Here is a 12,269-nt window from a genome sequence, read left to right as displayed (position 1 = left end):
ACTGAGATTGGATGTTCAGCCATTATCACGTTGAATGGCGGAGCAGGCTCGAGGGGCCGAATGGCCTAGTCCTATTCCTCTCATCTATGTTTTTATGTAGTATGAAAAGGTATGAGTTCACTCACACTGGGATAGCATAACATGATAAGACCTGAGCTCACTCATACTGGGAAGGCGTAATATGAATAGACCTCAGCTCACTCATCATCTGATATAATAATATTAGAAGACCTGATCTCGCTCATACTGGGATTGTGTAATAAGAAAAGAGCTGAGCTGGCTCATACTGGGATAGTTTAATATGCAAAGCTCTGAGCTCGCTCATACTGGGACAGTGTAATAAGAAATGACCTGACTTCACGCATACTGAGACAGTGTAATATGAAAAGACTTGAACTCACTCATAATGTGAAAGTTGTATATGAAAAGACCTGAGATCGCTCATACAGAGATAGTGGAATATGAGAATACGTGATCTCACTCATACTGTGATAGTGTAATATGAGAAGAGATCTGGGCTCGCTCATACTGGTAATGTGCAATATTAAAAGACCTGAGTTCACTCATACTGGTATTGTGCAATATGGAAATCCCTGAGCTCGCAGCTACAAAGGCAGTGTAATATGAGAAGACCTGAGCTCGCTCATACTGGGGTAGTGTAATATGAAATGAGGGTGAGCTCGCTCATACTGGGATAGTGTAATATGTAATTATCTGAGCTCGCTCATACAGGGATAGTGTAATATGAAACGACGTGAGCTCGCTCATATTGGGATAACGTAACATTAATGACCTGAGTTCCCTCATTCTGGGATGATGTAATATGAAAAGACCTAATCTCGCTCAGACTGGGATAGTGTAATATGAAAAGACCTAAGCTCACTCATACTGGGATAGTGTAATATTTAATGACCTGAGCTCGCTTATACTGGGATTGTGTAATATGAAAATACCTGACCTTACTCATACAGGGATATTGTATCATGAATAGATCTGAGCTCGCCCATACTGGGAAATCTTGGGGACCTGTGCAGGGAGACAGAGGAAAGAGAAACAAGAATAGAAGCATAAAACTGGAAGGAGAAAAGCAAAGGTGGCAGACAGAGCATTCAAGGGTTTAAGTCAAACATGGCCACAATGAATAGAAATTCTTATAGCTCTAAGAATGTTAAAAAAAAGCCTGAAGGCTTTGTGTCTTAATGCAAGGAGCATTCGTAATAAGGTGGATGAATTCGCTGTTCAAATAGATGTAAACAGATATGATATGATTGGGATTACGGAAACATGGCTCCAGGGTGACCAAGGCTCGGAACTCAACATCCAGGCGTATTTACTCTTCAGGAAAGACAGGCAAAAAGGAAAAGGAGGTGGGGTAGCATTGCTGGTTAAGGAGGGGATCAACAAATATTAAGGAAGGATATTAGCTCTGATGATGTGGAATCTGTATGGGTAGAACTGAGAAATACGCAGGGGCAGAAAACGTTAGTGGGAGTGGCATACAAACCCCCAAACAATAATGCGGAGCCTGGGGATGGCATAAAATGTGAAATTACAGAAGCGTGCAATAAGGGCACTGCAGTTATCATGGGTGCCTTTAATCTACATATAGATTGGGCTAACCAAATTAGTAACAATAGTGTGGAGGAGGAATTCCTGGAATGTATACAGGATGGTTTTCTGGACTAATATGTCAAGGAACCAACTAGTGATCAGGCCATCTTAGACTGGGTATTATAAAATGAGAAAGGCTTAATTAGCAATCTTGTCGTGAGAGGCCCCTTGGGGCGGTGCGATCATAATATTATAGAATTCTTCATTAAGAAGGAGAGTGAAGTAGTTGACTTAGAGACATGGGTCCTGAATTTAAATAGAGGAAACTATGATGGTATGAGGCGCGAGTTGGGTAGGATTGATTGGGGAATGTTACTCAATGGGTTGCTGGTGGATAGGCAATGGCAAACATTCAAGGATCGCTTGGGTGAACTTCAGAATTTGTTCATCCCAGTTTGGCATAAAAATTAAATTAAAAATGTGACTCAATAGTGGCTAACAAGGGAAATTAGGGATAGCATAGGATCCAGGGAGAGGACATATAAATTGGCCAGAAAAAGCAGTAAACCTGAGGATTGGGAGCAGTTTAGGATACAGCAAAGGAGGAAAAAGGAATTAATTAAGAGGTGGAAAATAGATTATGAGTGTAAGCATTCAGGGAACATGATAACTGACTGTAAAAGCTTCTATAGATTTGTGAATAGAAAAAGATTGGTGAAGTCAAGCGTAGGTCCCTTGCAGTCAGACTCAGGTGAATTTATAATGGGGAACAAAGAAATGGTTGACCAATTAAATACCTAATTTGTCTTCACAAAGGACGAGACAAATAACCTCCCAGAGATGTCGGGAAACATAGGTCTAATGAGAGGGAGGAACTGAATGAAATCTGTATTTGTAGGGAAATGGTGTTGGGGAAATTGATGGGATTGAAGGCCGATAAATCCCCAGGGCCTGATAATCTACATCCTAGGGTTCTTAAGGAAATGGCCCTAGAAGTAGTAGATGCATTGCTGGTCATCTTCCAAAATTCTATAGGCTCTGTAACAGTTCTCCTGGATTGGAGTGTAGCTAATGTTACCCCACTGTTCAAAAAAGGTGGTAGAGAGAAAACGGGGAACTATAGACCGGTAAGCCTGACATCTTAGTGGGGAAAATGCTGGAGTCCATTATAAAAGATTTAATAGCAGAGCACTTGAAAAACAGTGACAAGCACGGGCAAAGTCAACATGGATTTAAAAAAGGTAAATCGTGTTTGACTAATCTACTGATAATTTTTTAAGATTTAACTTGTAGAATAGATAAGGGAGAACCAGTGGATGTGATGTATTCGGACTTTCAGAAGGCTTTTGATAAGTTCCCGCATAAGAGGTTAACGTGTGAATTTAAGGAACATGGGATTGGGGGCAAGGTACTGACTTGGATAGAGAACTGGTTGGCAGACAGGAAGCAAAGTGTTGGAATAAACGGGGCTCTTTCCGAGTGGCAGGCAATGACTAGTGGGGTACCGCAGGGATCACAACTTGGGCCCCAGCTATTCACAATATATATTAAAGATCTAGACGAGGGAACGTGATGTAATATCTCCAAGTTTTCAGACGACACAAAGCTGGGTGTGCGTGTGTGCTGTGAGGAGAATGCAGAGAATCTCCATTATGACTTGGACAGTTTGCGTGATTGGGCAGATGCATTGCAGGTGCAGTATAATGAGGATAAATGCGAGGTTATCCACTTAGGACAGAGATGAGGAGGAATTTCTTCACCCAGAGAGTGGTGAACCTATGGAATTTACCACAGAAGGCAGTTCAGGCCAATTCATTAAATATATTTAAGAAGGCGTTAGATATATTTCTTGAGGCTAAAGGGATCAAGGGATATGGGGAGAAGGCAGGGACAGGGTACTGAGATTGGATGATCAGCCATTATCACGTTGAATGGCTCGAGGGGCCGATTGGCATTGTCCTGTTCCTATCTTCTATGTTTTTATGTAGTATGAAAAGGCCTGAGCTCGCTCATTCTGGGATCGTGTAACATGATAAGACATGAGCTCGCTCATACTGGGAAGGCATAATATGAATAGACCTCAGCTCACTCATAATCTGCTATAGTAATATTAGAAGACCTGATCTCGCTTATACTGGGATTGTGTAATAAGAAAAGAGCTGAGCTCGCTCATACTGGGATTGTGTAATATGAAAAGTCTTGAGCTCGCTCATACTGGGATAGTTGAATAAGAAATGACCTGACTTTACTCATACTGGGACAGTGTAATATGAAAAGACTTGAACTCACTCATAATGTGAAAGTGGTATATGAAAAGACCTGAGCTCGCTCACACAGAGATAGTGGAATATGAAAAGACGTGATCTCACTCATACTCTGATAGTGTAATATGAGAAGAGATCTGAGCTCGCTCATACTGGTAATGTGCAATATTATAAGACCTGAGTTCGCTCATACTGGTATTGTGCAATATGAAAATCCCTGAGCTCGCACCTATAAAGACAGTGTAATATGAGAAGACCTGAGCTCGCTCATACTGGGGTAGTGTCATATGAAATGAGCGTGAGCTCGTTCATACTGGGGTAATGTAATATGTAAATACCTGAGCTTGCTCATACAGGGATAGTGTAATCTGAAACGACGTGAGCTCGCTCATACTGGGATAAGGTAATATGAAATGAGCATGAGCTCGCTCACACTGGGATAGTGTAATATGTAAATACTTGAGCTCACTCATACAGCGATAGTGTAATATGAAACCACGTGTGCTCGCTCATACTGGGATAGTGTAATATGAAACGACCTGAGCTCGCTCGTACTGGGATTGTATAATACGAGAAGACCTGGGCTCGCTCATACTGGGAGAGTGTAACATGGAAAGGCCTGCGCTCGCTCATACTGGGGTAGTGTAATATGAACAGACCTAAGCTCACGCATACTGCGACAGTGTAATGAGAAAAGACCTGAGATCGCTCATACTGGGCAGTGCATCATCAAATGACGTGAACTCAGTCATACTCAGATAGAGTAACATGAAAATAACTGAGCTCGCTCAAACTGTGATAGTGTAACAAGGAAAGTGCTGAGATCGATCATACTGCGATAGTGTATCATGAAGATACTTGAGCACGCTCATAATGGGATAGTGCATCATGAAAAGGCCAGAACTCGCTCATACAGTGATAGTGTAATATGAAGACCTGAGTTCGCTCATACTGGGATATTACAATATGAAAAGACCTGAGCTCGCTCATACTGGGATAGTATAACATGAAAAGACCAGACCTCGCTCAAACTGGGATAGCGCATCATGAATAACCTGAGCTTACTCATACTGGGATAGTCTATCAAGAAAAGACATGAGCTCGCTACTACTGGGATAGCACATCATGAAAAGACCTAAGCACACTCATACTGGGATAGTATAACATGAAAAACCTGATCTCGCACATACTATTATACTTCATCATGAAACGATCTGAGCTCTCTCATATTCGGATAGTATGATATGAATTCACCTGGGCTAGCTCATATATGGATAGTGTATCATGAAAAGAGCTGAGCTCACTCATACTGGGATAATATAATATGAAATGGCCTGAGCTCCCTCAAATTGTGATAGTGTAATATTACAAGATGAGAGCGCGCACCTACTGGGATAATGTAATATGAAAAGTCCAGAACTCGCTCATACAGGGACAGTGTAATATGAAACGCCCTGAGCTCGCTCATACTGGGATTGTGTAATACGAGAAGACCTGGGCTCGCTCATACTGGGAGAGTATAACATGGAAAGGACTGAGCTCGCTCATACTGGGGTAGTGTAATAAAACAGACCTAAGCTCACTCGTACTGCGATAGTGTAATATGAAAAGAGCTGAGATCGCTCATACTGGGATAGTGCATCTTCAAATGACCTGAACTCACTCATACGTGGATAGAGTAACATGAAAATAACTGAGCTCGCTCATACTGTGATAGAGTAACAAGGAAAGGCCTGAGATCGACCATACTGCGATAGTGTAACATGAGGATACTTGAGCACGCTCATAATGGCATAGTGCATCATGAAATGGCAAGATCTCGCTCATACTGGGATAGTGTAATATGAAGACCTGAGTTCGCCCATACTGGGATATTACAATATGAAAAGACCAGAGCTCGCTCATATTGGGATACTGCATCTTGAAAAGACCTGAGCTCGCTCATACTGTGAGAGTGTAATACCAATAGACCTGAGCTCGCTCGTACTGGGAGAGGATAAGCCGAAATGACTTGAGCTCACTCACACTGGGATAGTGTAATCAGAAAGAAATGTGCTCACACATGCTGGGATAATATAACATGAAAAGTCCTGAGCTCGCTCATACTGGGATAGTATAACATGAAAGACCTGACCTCGCTCATACTGGGAAAGTGCATCATGAAAAACCTGAGCTCACTCATACTGGGATAGTCTATCAAGAAAATATGAGCTCGCTACTACTGGGATAGCATATCTAGCAAGGATCTAAGCTCACTCATACTGGGATAGTATAACATGAAAAACCTGATCTCGCACATACCATTATACTTCATCATGAAACGACCTGAGCTCTCTTATATTCGGATAGTGTAATGTGAATTCACCTGGGCTAGCTCATATATGGATAGTGTAACATGAAATGAGCTGAGCTCACTCATACTGGGATAATGTAATATGAAAAGGGCTGAGCTCCCTCAAACTGTGATAGTATAATATTAAAAGATGAGAGCGGGCACCTACTGGGATAATGTAAAATGAAAAGGCCTGAACTCGCACATACAGGGATAGTGTAATATTAAAAGACCTGAACTCACTCATACAGAGAGAGTGTAATATGAAAAGACCTGAGTGCACTCATTTTGGGATGGTGTAATATGAAAAGACCTGAGCTCGCTAACACTGGGATAGTGGAATATTAAATTACCTGAGCTCAGTCATACTGGGATAGTGGAATAAGAAAAGAACTGAGCTCGCTCATACTGGTATTGTCTATTATGAAAATGCCTGAGCTCGCTCCTACTGGGACAGTGTACTATGAAAAGAGCCTGAGCTCGCTCACACTGGGATAGTGTTATACAAAAAAAACAGAGCTCGCTCAACCTGATATTGTGTAATATGAAAATGCCTGAGCTCGCTGCTACTGGGATAGTGTAATATGAAATCACCTGAGCTCGCTCATACTGGGATAGTGTAATATGGAAAGACCTGAGCTCAGTCATACTAGGATAGTGTAATATGAAAAGTACTGTGCTCGCTCATACTGGGATTGTGCATCGTGAAAAGAACTGTGCTCACTCATACTGGGATAGAGTAATATGAAATGACCTGAGCACGCTCATACTCGGATAGAGTAACATTAGAAGACTTGAGATCGCTCATACAGGGATGGCACATCATGAAAATCCCTGAGCTCGTTCATAATGGGATAGTATAAAGTGAAAAGTCCTGAGCTTGCTCATACTAGGATAGTTTAAAATGAAAGGACATGAGCACATTCATACTGGGATAGCATAACATGAAAACATCTGATCTCGCTCGTACTGTGATAGTACATCATGAAAAGACCTGAGCTTGCTCATACTGGGATTGTATAACATGGAAAGTCCTGAGCTCGCTCATACTGGGATATTGTACTGTGAATTGTCCTGAGCTATCTCATACTTGGAGAGTGTAATACGAGAAGACCTGGGCTCGCTCATACTGGGATGGTGTAACATGGAAAGGCCTGAGGTTGGTCATACTGGGGTAGTGTAATATGAACAGACATGAGCTCGCTGATACTGGGATAGTGCATCAGGAAAACTCCTAAGCTCACTAATACTGGGATAGTATAATATGAAAAGACCTGAGCTCGTTCATACTGGGAGAGTGCTTCATGAAATGACCTAAACTCATTCATACTCGGATGGAGTAACATGAAATTAGCTGAGCTCGCTCAAATTGTGATAGTGTAACAAGGAAAGACCTGAGATCGATCATACTGCAATATTGTAACATGAAGAGACTAGAGCTCGCTCATAATGGGATAGTGCATCAGGAAAAGGCCAGAGCTCGCTAAAACTGGGATAGTGTAATATGAAGACATGAACTCGCTCATACTAGGATATTATAATACGAAAAGACCTGAGCTCGCTCATACTGGGATATTGCATCTTGAAATGACCTGAGCTAGCTCATACTGTGCGAGTGTAATACGAATAGACCTGAGCTCGCTCGTACAGGGAGAGGATAACCCGAAATGACTTGAGCTCACTCACACTGGGATAGTGTAATAAGAAAAGTATGTGCTCGCTCATGCTGGGATAATATAACACGAAAAGTCATGAGCTCGCTCATACTGGGATAGTATAACATGAATAGACCTGACCTCGCTTTTACTGGGAAAGTGCATCATGAATAACCTGAGCTCACTCATACTGGGATAGTCTAACAAGAAAAGGCATGAGCTCGCTACTACTGGGGTAGTGCATCATGAAAAGACCTAAGCTCACTCATACTGGGATAGTATAACATGAAAAACCTGACCCCGCACATACTGTGATAATTGATCATGAAACGACCTGAGCTATCTCATATTCGGATAGAATAATGTGAATTCACCTCAGCTAGCTCATATATGGATAGTGTATCATGAAAAGACCTGAACTCGCTCATACTGGGATAATGTAATATATAAAGGCCTGATCTCCCTCAAACTGTGAGAGTGTAATATTAAAAGACGTGAGCGTGCACCTACTAGGATAAAGTAATACGAAAATGACTGAACTCGCTCAAACAGGAATAGTGGAATATGAACAGACCTGAGCTCGCTCATTCTGGGGTAGTGTAACATGAATAGACCTGAGCTCACCCATACTGGGATGGTTTCATATAAAAAGAACTGAGCTCGCTCATACTGGGATAGTTTAATATTAAAAGACCTGAAGTCGCTCATACAGAGAGAGTGTAATATGAAAAGACCTAAGCTCACTCATTTTGGGATGGTGCAATATGAAAAGGCCTGAGCTCACTCATACTGTGACAGTGGAATATTAAAAGGCCTGAGCTCACTCTTACTGGGATAGTGGAATATGAAAAGAATTGAGCTCGCTCATACTGGTATTGTGTAATAAGAAAATGCCTGAGCTCGCTGCTACTGGGACAGTGTAATATGAAAAGACCTGAGTTCGCTCATACTGGCATACTGGCAAAAGAGACTGAGCTCGCTCAAACTGGGATAGTGTTATACGAAAAAAACTGAACTCACTCATACTGGGATTGTGTCATATGAAACCACCTGAGCTCGCTCATACTGGGATTGGGTAATATGAAACCACCTGAGCTCGTTCATCCTGGGATAGAGTAATATGAAAAGACCTGAGCTCAGTCTTACTGGGATAGTGTAATATGTAAATTCCTGAGCTCGCTCATACTGGGATAGTGCATCGTGAAAATACTTGATCTCGCTGATGCTGGGATAGTGTTATATAAAAAGACCTGAGCTCGCTCATACTGGGATAGTGCATCATGAAATGAACTGTGCTCACACATACTGGGATAGAGTAATATGAAATGAAATGAGCATGCTCATACTGGGATAGCGTAGCATGAAAAGACCTGAGATCGCTCATACAGGGATGGCGCATCATGAAAATACCTGAGCTCACTCATACAGGGATAGCGTTGTAAGAAAAAATCTGTGCTCGCTCATACTGGGATAGTATAGCATGAAAAGTCCTGAGCTCGCTCATACAAGATAGTATAACATGAAAGGACATGAGCACACACATACTGGGATAGTATAACATGAAAAGACCTAATTTCGCTCATACTGGGATAGTACATCATGAAAAGACCTGAGTTCGGTCATACTGGGATATGTTAATGTGAATTGACCTGAGCTATCTCATACTGGGATAGTGTATCATCAAAAGATCTGTGCTCACTCATACTGGGATAGTCTAAAATGAAAAGTCCTGAGATCACTCATACTGTGATAGTGCAATATGAAAAGCCTGAGCTCGCTCATACTGGGATAGTGTATCATGAAAAGACCTGTGCTCACTCATACTGCGGCAATATAACATGAAAAGTCCTGAGCTCGCTCATACTGGGATAGTATAACATGAAAAGATCTGACCTCGCTCATACTGGGATAGTCTAACAAGAAAAGACATGCGCTCGCTACTACTGGGATAGAGCATCATGAAAACATCTAATCTCAATCATACTGGGATAGTATAACATGAAACGTCCTGATCTCGCACATACTGCGATAATTCTTCAGTATACGACCTGACCTCTCTCATACTCGGATAGTATAATGTGAATTCAGGTGAGCTATCTCATACATGGATAGTGTATCATGAAAAGACCTGAGCTCGCTCATACTGGTATAATGTAATATGAAAAGGCCTGAACACCCTAAAAATTTTAAAGTGTTATATTAAAGACGTGAGCTCGCTCCTACTGGGAAAATGTAATGTGAAAAGGCCTGAGCTCGCTCATACAGGGAAAGTGCAATATGAATAGACCTCAGTTCGCTCATTCTTGGATGGTGTCACATTAATAGACCTGAGCTCACTCATACTGGTATTGTGTAATATGAAAAGACTTGAGTTCGCTCATACAGGCATAGTGTCATATGAAAAGAACCTGAGCTCGCTCATACTGGGATAGTGTAATATGCTAAGACATGAGCTCGCTCATACTGGGATAAGGTAATATGAGACTACCTGAGCTTGCACATACTGGGATAGTGTAATATGAAAAGATCTGAGCTCGCTCACACTGGGATAGTGTAATCTGAAAAGTCCTGAGCTCGCTCATACTGGGATAGTGTATCGTGAAAATACCTGAACTCGCTCTAGTTGGGATAGTGTATTGTGAATAGACCTGTGCTCGCTCATACAGGGATAATTTAACATGAAAAGATCTCAGCGCGCTCATACTGGGTTAGTGTAATATCAAAAAGGCATGAGTTCACTTATGTTGGGATAGTGCGATAAGAAAAGACCTGATCTCACTCATACTGGGATAATACATCATGAAACGACCTGAGCTCACTCATACTGGGATATTATAACACAGAAAGTCCTGAGCTCGCTCATGCTGGGTTTTGTAATGTGAATTGACCTGAGGTATCTCATACTGGGATAGTGTATCATAAATATACCTGTGATCGCTCATATTGGAAGAGTGTAATATGAAAATACCTGAGCTCGTTCATACTGGGATAGTGTATCATGAAAAGACCTGTGCTCGCTGATACTGGGAGAGTCTAATCTGAAAAGACCTGAGCTCGCTCATACTGGGATAGTGTAAAAGGAAAAGTAATGACCTCACTCATACTGGGATAGTTTAACATGAAAAGGCCTGAGCTCCCTCATACTGGAATAGTGTAAAGTGAAAAGAATTGAGCTCGCTCAGACTGTGATAGTGTAAAATGAGAAGACCTGAGCTCGCTCATACTGGGATAGTATAACATGAAAAACCTCAGCTCACTCATACTGGGGTAGTATAACATGAAAATAACTGATCTCACTCATTATGGGATAGTGTAACATGAAAGTACCTGAGCTCACTCGTACTGGAATAGTGTAAAGTGAAATGACCTGAGCTCACTCATATTGCGATAGTGTAATATGAAGGAACCTGAGCTCACTCATACTGGGATAGTGCTTCGTGAAAATACCTGATCTCACTCATGATATGATAGTGTAATGGAAAACGACCTGAGCTCGCTCATACTGGGATTATATAAAATGAAAAGATCTGGCCTCGCTCATACTGGGTTAGTGTAATATGAAAATACCTGAGCCAATTCATACTGGGATAGTGTAATATGAAAATCCCGAGCTAACTCAAACTGGAATAGCATAACATAAAACGACCTGAGCTCGCTCATACTGGGGTCGTGCAATGCGAAAAGACCTGAGCTCACTCATAGTGGGATAGTGTATTCCGAAAAAACTGAGCTCGCTCATACTGGGAGAGTGCATCATGAAAAGACCTGAGCTCTCTCATTCTGGCATAGTTTAACATGAAATGACCTAAGCTCACTCATACTGGGATACTGTAATACGAAATGACCTGAGCTCGCTCATACTGTGATAGTGTAACATTAAAAGACCTGAGCTCGCTCATACTGCGCTAGTGTAACATGAAAAACCTGTGATCACTCATACTGGGATAGTATAGTAAGAAAAGTCCTGTGCTCGCTCATACTGGGATAGAATAACATGAAAAGTACTGAGCTCGCTCATACTGGGATAGTATATCATAAAAAGACGTGAGCTCGCTACTACTGGGATAGAGCATCATGAAAAGATCTGAGCTCGCTCATACTGGGATAGTGAAATATGAAAAGACCTGTGCTCGCTCATACTGGGATAGTGCATCATTAAAAGGCCTGAGCTCGCTCATACAGCGAGAGTGTAATACGGAAAGACGTGAGCTCGCTCATACTGGGATAGTGTAAGAAGAAAAAAATGTCCTCGCTCATTCCTGGATAATATAACGTGAAAAGTCCTGAGCTGACTCATACTCGGATACTGTAAGAAGAAAAACATCTCCTCGCTCATTCTTGGATAATATAACGTGAAAAGTCCTGAGTCCCTCATACTGGGATAGTATATCATGAAAAGACCTGACCTCGCTCATTCTGGGATAGTCTACAAGAAAAGGCATGAGCTCGCTACTACTGGGATAATGC

The 12,269-nt window shown here is 41.7% G+C and overlaps 1 pseudogene; it reads left to right on the top strand.

The window, feature by feature from the left end:
* The first annotated feature begins 983 nt into the window (after positions 1-983).
* LOC147092579 (uncharacterized) lies at positions 984-2,022 on the top strand (annotated as a pseudogene).
* The last annotated feature ends 10,247 nt before the right edge of the window (positions 2,023-12,269 follow it).

This window comes from Somniosus microcephalus, unplaced genomic scaffold (genome assembly GCF_052327205.1).
Source record: "Somniosus microcephalus isolate GS21.2 unplaced genomic scaffold, FLI_Smic_1.0 unresolved_chr2, whole genome shotgun sequence".
NCBI classification, from domain to species: Eukaryota; Metazoa; Chordata; class Chondrichthyes; order Squaliformes; family Somniosidae; genus Somniosus; species Somniosus microcephalus.
Note: the sequence above shows the minus strand (reverse complement) of the source record. Positions and strands in the feature narration are given on the sequence as shown.